General features: G+C 52.5%; 1 protein-coding gene across 1 annotated transcript in view; it reads left to right on the top strand.

Moving 5' to 3' along the window:
- The first annotated feature begins 1,524 nt into the window (after positions 1 to 1,524).
- FBXO42 (F-box protein 42) overlaps positions 1,525 to 10,680 on the top strand; it is a 51,149-nt gene continuing 41,993 nt past the window's right edge. Inside the window, exon 1 of the mRNA XM_057401310.1 lies at positions 1,525 to 1,669. The gene's annotated coding sequence lies outside the window, so the exon portion shown is untranslated. The remainder of the gene's footprint in view (positions 1,670 to 10,680) is intronic.

Genomic DNA, 10,680 nt, shown 5'->3' with positions numbered 1-10,680 from the left:
TGGCTGACCTGCTGGTGAGGCCTTGAAAAGGAAGGAAGAGCTTTGTCAGGACAAGTCCTGGGTGTCCCCATGGATCTGAGCTGTGCTGGGAGTCCTCCTCAGCCTGGCTGCCATAGGGAAGCTTTGCCCATCCGCAGGCAGCCGATGCCGTGTCCTGGTGAGGAGGGATGCAGGAGCTGGTGATAAACCAACATGAAGGGAGCAGGGCTGTCCTGCAGCCGGATCCACCTCACAGCGCTCCTGCATCCACCGGGAAACATCCATCCCGAGCAGCCTGATCCCATCCCGAGTGGAGCCGAGCTCAAGGGCACTTCCAAGGCAAAGGGAAGAAGGAAGCACCGGGAAAGCCGTGCCTTGTGCAGGCTCCGTGGCCAGGGCTCAACACTGGTAAACGCAGCTGTTAAAGAGCCCATAAACCCCTTGGGTCACCGCCCGCTGCAAGCAGCCAGGACATGAACACCCATGAGTGCAACTGCAGCGTTTGGGGGCAAAAGGAAGGATTTTGGGGCAGGTTCTGCAGCGCCCGTCCAAAAAAGTGAATTTATTGATGGATTTGTTGATTTTGGGGGGGGGTATTCATTTATTGGTTATTGATTTTTTAGGATTTATTGATTTATTATTGACTTTTTTAGGGTTTACTAATTTATCATTGATTTATTGAATATTGCTTTTTTAGGGTTTATTGACTTTTATTATTGTTTAGAATTTATTGATTTATCGATTTTTTTAGGGTTAATTGGTCAATTTATTGACTGATTTATCGAGGTTTTGGGTTTAGTGATTGATTTATCGATTATTGATTTATGTTTTATTGATTTATTGGTTTTTTATGTTTTATTGATTTATGGAGGTTTATTGATTAGGATTTATTGGTTGATGTATTGATTTATAGAGGTTTTAGGGTTTATTGATTTACTGATTTTTTTAGGGTTCATTGGTAGATTCATTGATTATTTGGGGGGGGTTATTGGTTGATTTATTGATTGATTTTTTTGTAGGGTTTATTGATTGATACATTGATTTTTTTAGGCGGCTTTAACGGGGCAATGAGACACAACCCTCACCTCTGTATCCCTCAGGTCCTCAAGTAACACCGCTGAGGTGCAAAGAGCAAAGCTGCTTTGCCGCTGCTGCTTTCCCCCTCGGCCTCCACACCACAGCTTCCATCACTCCCAGCCCCATATGGCCGCTTCCTAACGGCTGGGGCACGGAACCGGGGACCCGGCTGTGCCTCCCCGAGCAGCGGCCGACGAGGGAGCCCGGAAAGCCGCAGAATCCTCCCGGTACGGTCGGGGAGGAGCAGGAGCCGCCCCATCGCCTTCTCCTCAGCGCGACCTCCCTAACATGGCGCCTCCTCCTCGGCGCGACCTCCCCAACATGGCGCCCGCGCCGCTCCCGCCACGACGGGACCTCCCCATCATGGCGTCCGCCACGGCGACACGAAGGCGGGCGGGCGGGCTCCACTTGACCTCCCCATCATGGCGCCCCTCGCCGCGCCGTTACGTGAGGGGAAGGAGCCTGCGCGGTGCGCTCCGGAGCGGCGGTTGGCGGCGGACGGGAGGGAGGGGAGGAAGATGGCGGCGCCGGTTCGAGCCGTCACCCGGGCGACGCGGCGGACCCGGGGCCGGCAGCCCTGAGGGCTCGGCCTGGCTGCGGCGGGCGAAGGGAGGTGAGCGGAGGGCTCCGTGGGGCGGGTAGTGACCCTTCCCCGGGGGGGCGGCGGCGGCGGCGGGGGGCTAGGCCGAGCCCGGAGGGGGACACGGAGAAGGGGCCGAGCCCCTCTTCCCCCGGGTTATGGGGTGCTGTGCCCGGCCCCCGAGGGCTGCTCGCCCCAGTGAAGGGGGGAAGCCCGTTCGTTCCCTGCCCCGCGGGAGAGGGGAGCGCAGCCTCAGGTCTTGTTACTGCTGGGGATAGGGAAAACCTGCCCTTTCTCTAAGAAAAAAAACGGATTTCTCCCCAAAAGCAGCGTTTGAGCTGCGGGCTGGGGTGCCCCCAGCCTCAGAGGCGGCTCCTCCGTGTCTAAAGACAAAAGGTGAGGCTCAGCCTCTGCTTGTTCCCCGTTAAGGAAGCCACATCTCGCGTTCGTGCCGTGTGTGCTGCTCGCCCTGCGCTTGTTTTGGTCCCTCGGAGCCTTGTATTGAAGCGATGAGGCTGGGTCCTTCCTCGCCATTGTCTTCGGTGCTGGTCTGTGGTGGGCGATGAGAGAACGGCTTCATTTAGTGGTGTTTCCCTTGTCACGACGGGGCTGGGCTGGGGCTGGGCAGGCACTGCAGGGGCTCGGCAGGATTAGCTCATGCTGTGCAGCCCTCTCCTCTCCTTTGGAGCCCGTTTGGGTTTCCAAATGGAGCAGGGCGTTTGTTAGGAGCCTTGGAATCGTGCCCTTGATAACCTAAAGTCTCATTCATGTTTGGGGGGGGGGAAGAACAAAAGGGAACCGGACTGAAGTGCTGGGCTGCGGTGTGGTGGGTCGGGTCGGTACATGGGGGCTGTGTGGACAACCCGATTGAGCACCAGGGATGGTGCTGGGGTTAAAATGGGGTTTAATCCTCACTGGGGAACCTGGCTCGTGCTGCAGCTCAGCAGCTGGGAGTCCTCCCCTCTCCTGAAAGGAGCATGCCTTACAATCCATCACACTGGAGCTCACATCCCCAGCCTGGTGGCAGGATGCCTGTGCCCATCCTCTGCCTCGTGAACCCCAGGTCCATGATGCTGATGCAGGGTTTGATATCACAGCGCAGCAGTTGCAGCCTGGGCTTGGCTCTGCTGAAGAGCCAAATCTCGGGGCTGGATGGTTAATTCAGGAGTTAAGGGACTCGCTGTTGTTCCCACATTTCCGTAGCCCTGCGTGTTCCCACCGTCCTCCCTTCCTTTTTCCTTACACTTGTGCCACAGAAAGGCTCAGTGCTGCTGGCTTTCCCTTAGGTTGTGTCCCTTGGGTTTGCCTGGGGTCGGTCTTTCCCTGCTGTCAGAAGTGGGAGAGGAGAGAGCAGGCTCCTGGGCAGGATTCGGGCAAGCAGTGATTGTTGTTCTTGCACCGTGTCCAATCCTCACTGTGTCTTTTGTACCTGCGTGCTCCTCTCAGAGGCAGAATCACATCCAGTGCTTGTTTTCACATAGTGAAGATGTTTGTGCATGTTTTTCCTGCTGTCTTACCTGCTGTTCTCCCTGATGGCTGACTCCACCCAAGCAGCATTTTTTCCACATTGGGAAGTGAAGCTCTTGGGTTTGACAGGATTTTACTGCTCCGCTCGCCGGCTTTCCAAGCACTGTGTGTGAGTTCCAGTTGTGATTCGAGTTCCCTCCGGAGCAGCGACACCAGCACTGGGGTGAAGGGGATGGTCCTTTCTCCCTGTGTTCCCAGCACACAACTGGTTTGTGAAGGTCCCTGCAGGGCTTCAAAGCAGCCTTGGGGTTTGGCAGCTTCGCCCGCTGCCCGTTCCAGCCGCTTCCACAGGATGTGAGTGAGGGCTGCTGGAAAAGGCTTCCCACTTTCTGTGTAAATAGAGCTGCTCCTCAGAGGGAAGTTCTTTTTCCCTGTATATTTAGGCATGGCGAGCTTTGTTGGGAAACACCGAGCCAGGTTTTGCCCTCACAAATTGTCCTTAAGGTTGGATATAAATAAGCTTCAAGCCCTTGGCTTTGAACTGCAGCGTTATGTGGGGATGTCTGAGAGGGCTTCTGAAAGGTGTCAGAGGCAGAGAGGGGCTCAGATCTGGTCCATATCTAGATAAAACCCTGTGAAAAGAGGACAGATGGCCCTGATAACGTGCTCAATGGGTGCTTTTCCAGGTTGGAGCTCCTTTTGAGTGCAGTTTTCTGACCTGAGTGGGACCATCTGCAGTTGGTGATATCCCCAGGAGCTGCATCCAGGTATCTGGGTTGTGCTGCCATTAGCAGCTAATGCAGCTTTTGATGTAGTGTAGATATTCAGGTCAGAATCCCTTTTCAACTTGCTTGTGTCTTAGATTAAAGGAGAGCCGGGTGACGCATCCGAATGGAACACTGTGCCTTGTGTTGGGCAACGTGCAGCAAACAGGGCTCCTGCCTTCAGGAGTCTGCTTTCAGGAGCTGCAGATGTTCTCCTAGAGCTTTGCTGCATCCACACTGGACCATGCTGTGATCTCTATTTGCTTCCCCAGTTCTGTGGTATTTGTGTTTGCCTGCTGAACACCTACTGAAACATCTGTGGCTTGAAATGCTAATATTCCCCCTATCTAGTATAGTCCAGGCAACGTTTGCAGCTCATGTGCTCTATGTCTTCTGTGTTTCAGACTCGTTTTGAAATGCTTGTCTGGCTTATTTTGTCCTGTGTTTGTGCATGTTTTGTAGCAGTGTGGGCCTCTGAAGGCTGAAGGCGAGGTGGCAGAGCTGCTTGAATTGCTCTGGGGCTTCTCAGGAGGTCCATACTGATGAGGTGTGGGGATGCTCCCTTCCACTGCCAGCCTTGTCCAACCTCAGATCAGTAGTGACAGCCCCATCAGGGCTTCGAGATGCATTTAGGGGTGCTCCAGCTCTCCAGAGCAAGTTGTGTTTGGTGCAGAGATGCTTTGATTTGAGTTGGTTGGAAGGGATGGTGTTAGGACTTGTTCTGCTGCCTCGGGTCAGGGGTAAGACCAAGGGGCTGTCACTGAATGCTGAAGATCATTACCGAAAACACATGTTAACCTTAACAATCCCCATATTTTGTGATCCCAACCCCCTTTGGTGCTGTTATCCTCATGGTGAGCTTCCAGGGAAGAGGCAGAGTGCGTGCAGGGTACTGAGCCTGTCCAAAAAGCACAGCTCTGCACAAGCCAAGCACTGCCAGTGAATCTTTCTCTTGTCACTGCTGTCAGCTGCACATCGGCTCCTTCTGCCACTGTGTGAAGGCACTTGCCCGAAACACCTTAAGAAACCCAAAAGCAGCTACTTTGTGCCATTGTTGTCACATCCATCCTGCAGTTATTTAGCTCCAGGAGCCACCACCTTCCCTCTGCCCTGTGGAACACGTTCCTTTCCTGCGTTTGTTTTTAGGCAGCTGTTTTCTTTCCCCATCATGACTCCATCCAACCTCCTGGACCTTCAGTGTTCAGAGCAGTGGTGACCTGTTCCCCAGACAGGGTCATGGGGGATGCTTCAGCCTGCTCTGAACCTGGCTTTTGGATGCTGTGGTCCTGGAGTTTCATGCTGTGTGATGATGTTGCGCTCGGTGTGAGGCCAGGCTGTGGTTATCAGTTCAAAAGGGGTGCCCTTGAGTGGCAGAGGTGCTCTCAATTTCCCTTATTTTTTATTTGCTTATGAATACGTGGATTTGACTTGTATTTTGGGGTCTTCTCTTTCTTAGTATTGAATATCTGGTAGCTTGAAGCCTCCCTAAAGAGCTAACATGAGCTATGACATGTAGGACAGAAAGAACTGCTTTCCCCATGGTGATGCATCCGTGACTGGCAGTGCTTTTGCTCCTCAGAACATCACCTTCATCATTAGCTAGGGAATAAAAGAAAAGCCTATAAAAAGAGAAGCCAGTTCCCAGCCTGTGTGGAAACTGCAGCAAATCCTCCTCCAGCCTGTAGGGTGGCTCAGAAAATGTGTTTTACATGGAATTGCTGGGTTGTGTTTCCCTGGAGGGGGCTCAGTTGCTTCAAGGCCTGTGCTTGGTGGGGTTGTTGATGCTGTTTGTAGCCCCTCACATGGAGTGCGTGGCTCTTCCCTGGGGCTTTATCCTTGTCCCTTGAAGCCTCCGAGGGGACACAGAGCAGTCCTCCCTGTTCTGTAATAACAGGGTTGCAGTTGCCACCACCCGGCAGGCTGTTTTGCAAGCTCGTATCACCGAAAAGTATTTCTCCTTCCCTCCCCATCTGCTTTACCTCCCTAACGTCTTAAAGGAATCCTCTGCTCCTGCCAGCACTGACAGGGACTGCAGGAGACTGCCAGTGGCTCTGATGGGGTTTGGGTGATGAGGAGACCGCACTGCCTCAGCCAGACCCGTGTCTGCCTCTTAACCAGGCTCTGGTGGTGCCCTTCGCTGACATCTCGTGCTTGCAGAGCCTGAGGCACCGCTCTTCTCTCCTTCCAGTGTGACAAAGGGGTACGTACGTAGGCTCAGATCGCAGAGACTGAGGGGTGCTGGCTCTCCCTAGTTGGTATCTTCTGCTAACAAACCCCAGTGATGGGTTGGGCATGCTCTTCCCGGCTGTCAAGGCAAGCACTTAAATGTGTGGCTGCTTTTCAGACATCTTCCTCTCTTCCCCATCACCTCTTTCTCCTTGATCAGCCTATCGTAGTTTCCAGCTCAAACCCAGAGCTCTTGGTGCTGTGCTCATCTGAACTGGAGGGAGGAGGTGACCCCATTTCTTCAGCACAGGTCAGGGAGCTGGGACGCTCTATTGTAATCCCAGTGCTGCCCAGGGCTTGTTCGACCTCAGCTTCTTGATGCTTCTGTACTTATGGAATGGGGATAATCACCACGAGCCCGGCACTGGGACACCTGATGCTGTGCTTGTGCCATGTGTGAAGGTGTTGGAAGCTGTGTCAGGCAGGTGGGTGCTCTGTGGCCAGAGGGGTTTCTGTCTGGGTGTGGATCTATCCATGGAAACTCCTTTTTTCCCACCATTGAGAGAGAGAGAAAATACTTTCTGTGTTGTTGCAATTGCTGTTTAAACAGCTCTGCCCTTCAGTTCTCTGTGGGGTGATCCAGCCTTGCTCCTGGGCAATACTTGCTAGATGGTTAACTCCAGAGCTGGTAGCTTTCATCAAAGGCTTCCTACCAGGAATTACACAGACTAGTTTGAAGGTGGGATGCAGATCTGAGGTGAGTGGACATCATGAAAACCCATGTTAGTGTGTTACACACCCAGTGCATGCCACAGCCCAGCAGCAAGGAGTTAAGCTCAGGAGGAGAACATTGTTTGCTGTGCTCAGACACTGCTGATGTCCATGCGGAGATGGTGTGAGATATCTCAGCGCCCTGCTTGCTCACCACAATCGGACCATTGCACCAGCTGCTGCCAAGTCAGCACCATCTGAACACTGGGGTATTGATTTAAACTGAACCTTGGCTGCTGAGTCTGCGCTAAGACGTGGCTTTTCCCATTGCATCCTTCTTCTCTTTGGCTTGGAAGTAGCCTTGAGCTCATCTTCCCTTGTGATGAAATCTCTCCAGTGACTGCTCGTCACTCACATTTCTCAGTGGATGGAGGAACGTTGTGGGTGTGAATTCAGCTGCAGAGCAGCTTCGGTCATTGCAAAACTGAAATCCTTCCCCACTCTTCCTCCTTCCCATGCGGGTGCTAAGCCAAAGACCACGTCGCAGGGCGAACCCGGAGGCTTCAGTGTGAGCACTTGGCAGGACCAGCTGCCTGACCTTGACCTGGTGTTTGCTTCACTTGATTTGCCTGAGCATTAAACTTCATTCCCCGTTCCCGCAGTGAAACATTAAACTGGAATGTTGCAGCAGTGTTGGAAGCCTTAATCTTGACTGCTTGTCTCGCTGGGTGAAGCAACAGGAGGTTGCCTGGTTTCTGTGGCCAGTGCTGCAGTGTGGGCACTGACACTGCTTATTTAAGTCGCTTGAAGAGCTGAAGGATGTCATGTGGACCCATGTGTGTGTGTCTTGTCTCTTGGTGCCTTTTGTCAGGGTTGTTTTGGAAGCAAAGCTCATGCAGTTTGCTTCCCTCTCACACTAATTCCTGATCCTGTTGTCCCTTTATGCTTGAGTCAACAAAAGGATGAAGGGCTCAGGGCACTGGCACAGGGTGCCCAGAGAAGCTGTGGCTGCCCCATCCCTGGCAGTGTTCAAGGCCAGGCTGGACACAGGGGCTTGGAGCAAGCTGCTCTAGTGGAAGGGGTCCCTGCCCGTGGCAGGGGTTGGAGCTGGATGTGCTTTAAGTGCCTTCCAACAGAAACCAGTCTGGGATTCATTCTATGATCCTCAAATTCCCCAAGTTTCACAGGGCAGGAAAGGGAGAGGAAACACCCGGTGAGTGCCCTCAGTGAAGCTCAGAACCCTGCAGACCAGAGGAGCTCCCAGGAGGAAAAAGGCCGATGGCTGCAGACAGCAGAGACTCACCCACAGGCGATGCATTGGTAGGAAACGACATTCCTGAGCTGCCTGTTCTGCTGGCTGAGCTGAGGAGGTGGATGTGATCCAGGGCTTTCCTGGCCAAGGAAGTCGTGTGCCGGGTCGGACTCTGACACTTGCCATGGTGCTTTTTCCTGTGGCAGTGTTTGCTCTGCACGTGGGCACCTCCGGGACTGCAGTGGGAATTGTGCTGGGAGCAGCTGTTTGGAGTCACCAGGTTATACAGTGCAAAGGAAAGACGTGGTTGTCTCAAAATTCATCCCAACCGCACTGAAAAGCATTGCTGCAGCCTGGCAAAATCAGCCAATGTGTTTGGGGACCTCCTGGTTTCTGTGAGCAAACCCTTCCCAAAGGCATTTCCATGGAATTCTTTGGCCTGAGCAGGTTTTCTGGGTGGTTTGGATGTAGAAAGGGGCTTTGGGCTGTGTGAAAATGGAAAACAGAGAAATGATGTTTCACACTTGTGTTTTCAGGCTTAGTTTTCCTGCAGTCAGACCCGGGCTGGGTTTCAGGTCAGCAGCACGTGTTTTCCTCAGGGTTCAGTTATAAATTTGCCTTCATTTGCCTGAAACCTGTATACAGATGAACCACTTTGAATGGCTTTGGTGGGTGAAAGAGATGTCTGTGGAAAAGCAGCGAGTGCTGTGTCATTTATGCTGTCCCCAGAGTCATCACAGAACCCCAGAGTGTCCTCAGAGCTCATCCAGCTCCAACCCCTGCCACGGGCAGGGACCCCTTCCACTAGAGCAGCTTGCTCCAAGCCCCTGTGTCCAACCTGGCCTTGAACACTGCCAGGGATGGGGCAGCCACAGCTTCTCTGGGCACCCTGTGCCAGCGCCTCAGCACCCTCACAGGGAAGAGCTTCTGCCTAAGAGCTCATCTCAGTCTCCCCTCTGGCAGGTTAAAGCCATTCCCCTTGGCCTGTCCCTACATCCCCTGTCCAAAGCCCCTTTTCCAGGTAACCTGCAGCTTTCAAGTGGTGCCCATGAGCTCCAGCCCTGCTGCGCTACCTCAGTGAAGGAGGAAGGTGACAGCTCTTTCAGGATGTGCCGTGGTGTGTTTGCTGCTGTTGTCGAGTTCTTGCTGTTGAATCATCACCAACAGGTTTGAATAAATCCCCTCAGCTGTTTTTATCTGTACAAGCTGTTTATCCTCAGCATACGCTCCAACAGGAGAAGCATCTGCCCATTTTCTTGGTAAATCCTCTGTTTCCAAGTCTCAAAGCCTCTTATTTGCCGGTGAAGGGCTGGCGTGCAGTTTTGCCTTCCCTATGCAGTGAATCATGATGGTTTGTTTTGGTGCATGGAGTTCAGGCGAGGCGAAAGCTTCAGCAGGAGCTGGCAGGGAGCCGGCAGAGGGAGTGCGTGAGCCCCAGATCCTGCTCCCTGGTCAGCCCTACAACGTGAATGGGGGGGTTCAGTGGAGGCGATGTGCAAACCTCGATGCAGAGCAGCCCTTTATTGCCCCAGAGAGGAGCAGTTCTTTAAACAAGCCAAATTTGGGTCTAAGCTGCTGGAATGACCCTTCCTGCGTTTGGAAAACCCCAACTAGGGTTGATATTATAGAGTCATAGAATGGTTTGGGTTGGAAAGGACCTTAAGATCATCCAATTCCAGCCCTGTGCCACAGGCAGGGATGTTGCTGGGGTTTGGTTGGACGGATGTAATGTCATTGAGCAGTTACTGATTTGGAGTTGAAGGAGCACACATGGAGGCTGGAATTTCCAGCAGGAAAGCCCAAAGAGCACAGTGCCCTTTATATAGATGCCTGACCCACCTGCATCACCCTTTTAACCAAAGATTCAATGTATTTAATGCCTGGTGGGATTAAATTGAGGCTTCTCGGCCAACAGCACATGTGTGAGCTGAAGTGGTACCTAATAAGTAATATAACAGCTTATTTTGCACTGCCAGTGCCCATCAAGCTGGGTTTCATGGAATCATAGGGTAGTTTGGGTTGAAAGGGACCTTAAAGCTCCTCCAGCCCCAACCCCTGCCACGGGCAGGGACCCCTTCCACTAGAGCAGCTTGCTCCAAGCCCCTGTGTCCAACCTGGCCTTGAACACTGCCAGGGATGGGGCAGCCACAGCTTCTCTGTTTTTGACAAGTTTTAAACAACTTGCAGCCTTTTACAGGTTAATAACAGTGTCAAAAGAAATCAGGAAGTCTCCAAATACCATTTGTTGTTTGGTTGTTGGGTGCTCCAGGCAGTTTTCTGCAGGGATGGTTCTGGTGCCATCGCTTCTTGGTCCAGTTCTTGATCTGTTAATATTTTATTCAGCTTTTTGGCCAATTCTGAGCTTTTCTCCTGTTTATTCCATCAGCAGATGGGAACGTCCCATTCTGCTGTGGACACCTGCAGCGCAGCATCATTCACCTCTGCTCTTCCCCCTTATTCTCATGAGCTGTACACTAAACCAAGCATAGAACCCACGTGGAGGTTTGTGTTCCAATTTCCTTTCTCATTTCCAGTGCTCCTCTAGGAAGATGGGTTAAGCAGGATTTATGTTTAGGTTGCTGTGCTGTTTGTGCAATAAATCTTGCTGCAGCATGTTATATTCCTTCTTTAGATGAAAGCTTAGACTAGAACTGAGCAGGAATTGGGCTGGTTCATCAGCAGAG

The sequence above is a fragment of the Pezoporus wallicus genome, unplaced genomic scaffold, assembly GCF_028554395.1.
Source record: "Pezoporus wallicus isolate ANWC-B61680 ecotype Strahan unplaced genomic scaffold, APGP_CSIRO_Pwel_v1 contig_14543, whole genome shotgun sequence".
NCBI classification, from domain to species: Eukaryota; Metazoa; Chordata; class Aves; order Psittaciformes; family Psittacidae; genus Pezoporus; species Pezoporus wallicus.
The sequence above is the reverse complement of the archived record's forward strand: the minus strand, read 5'-3'. Positions and strand labels throughout refer to the sequence as shown.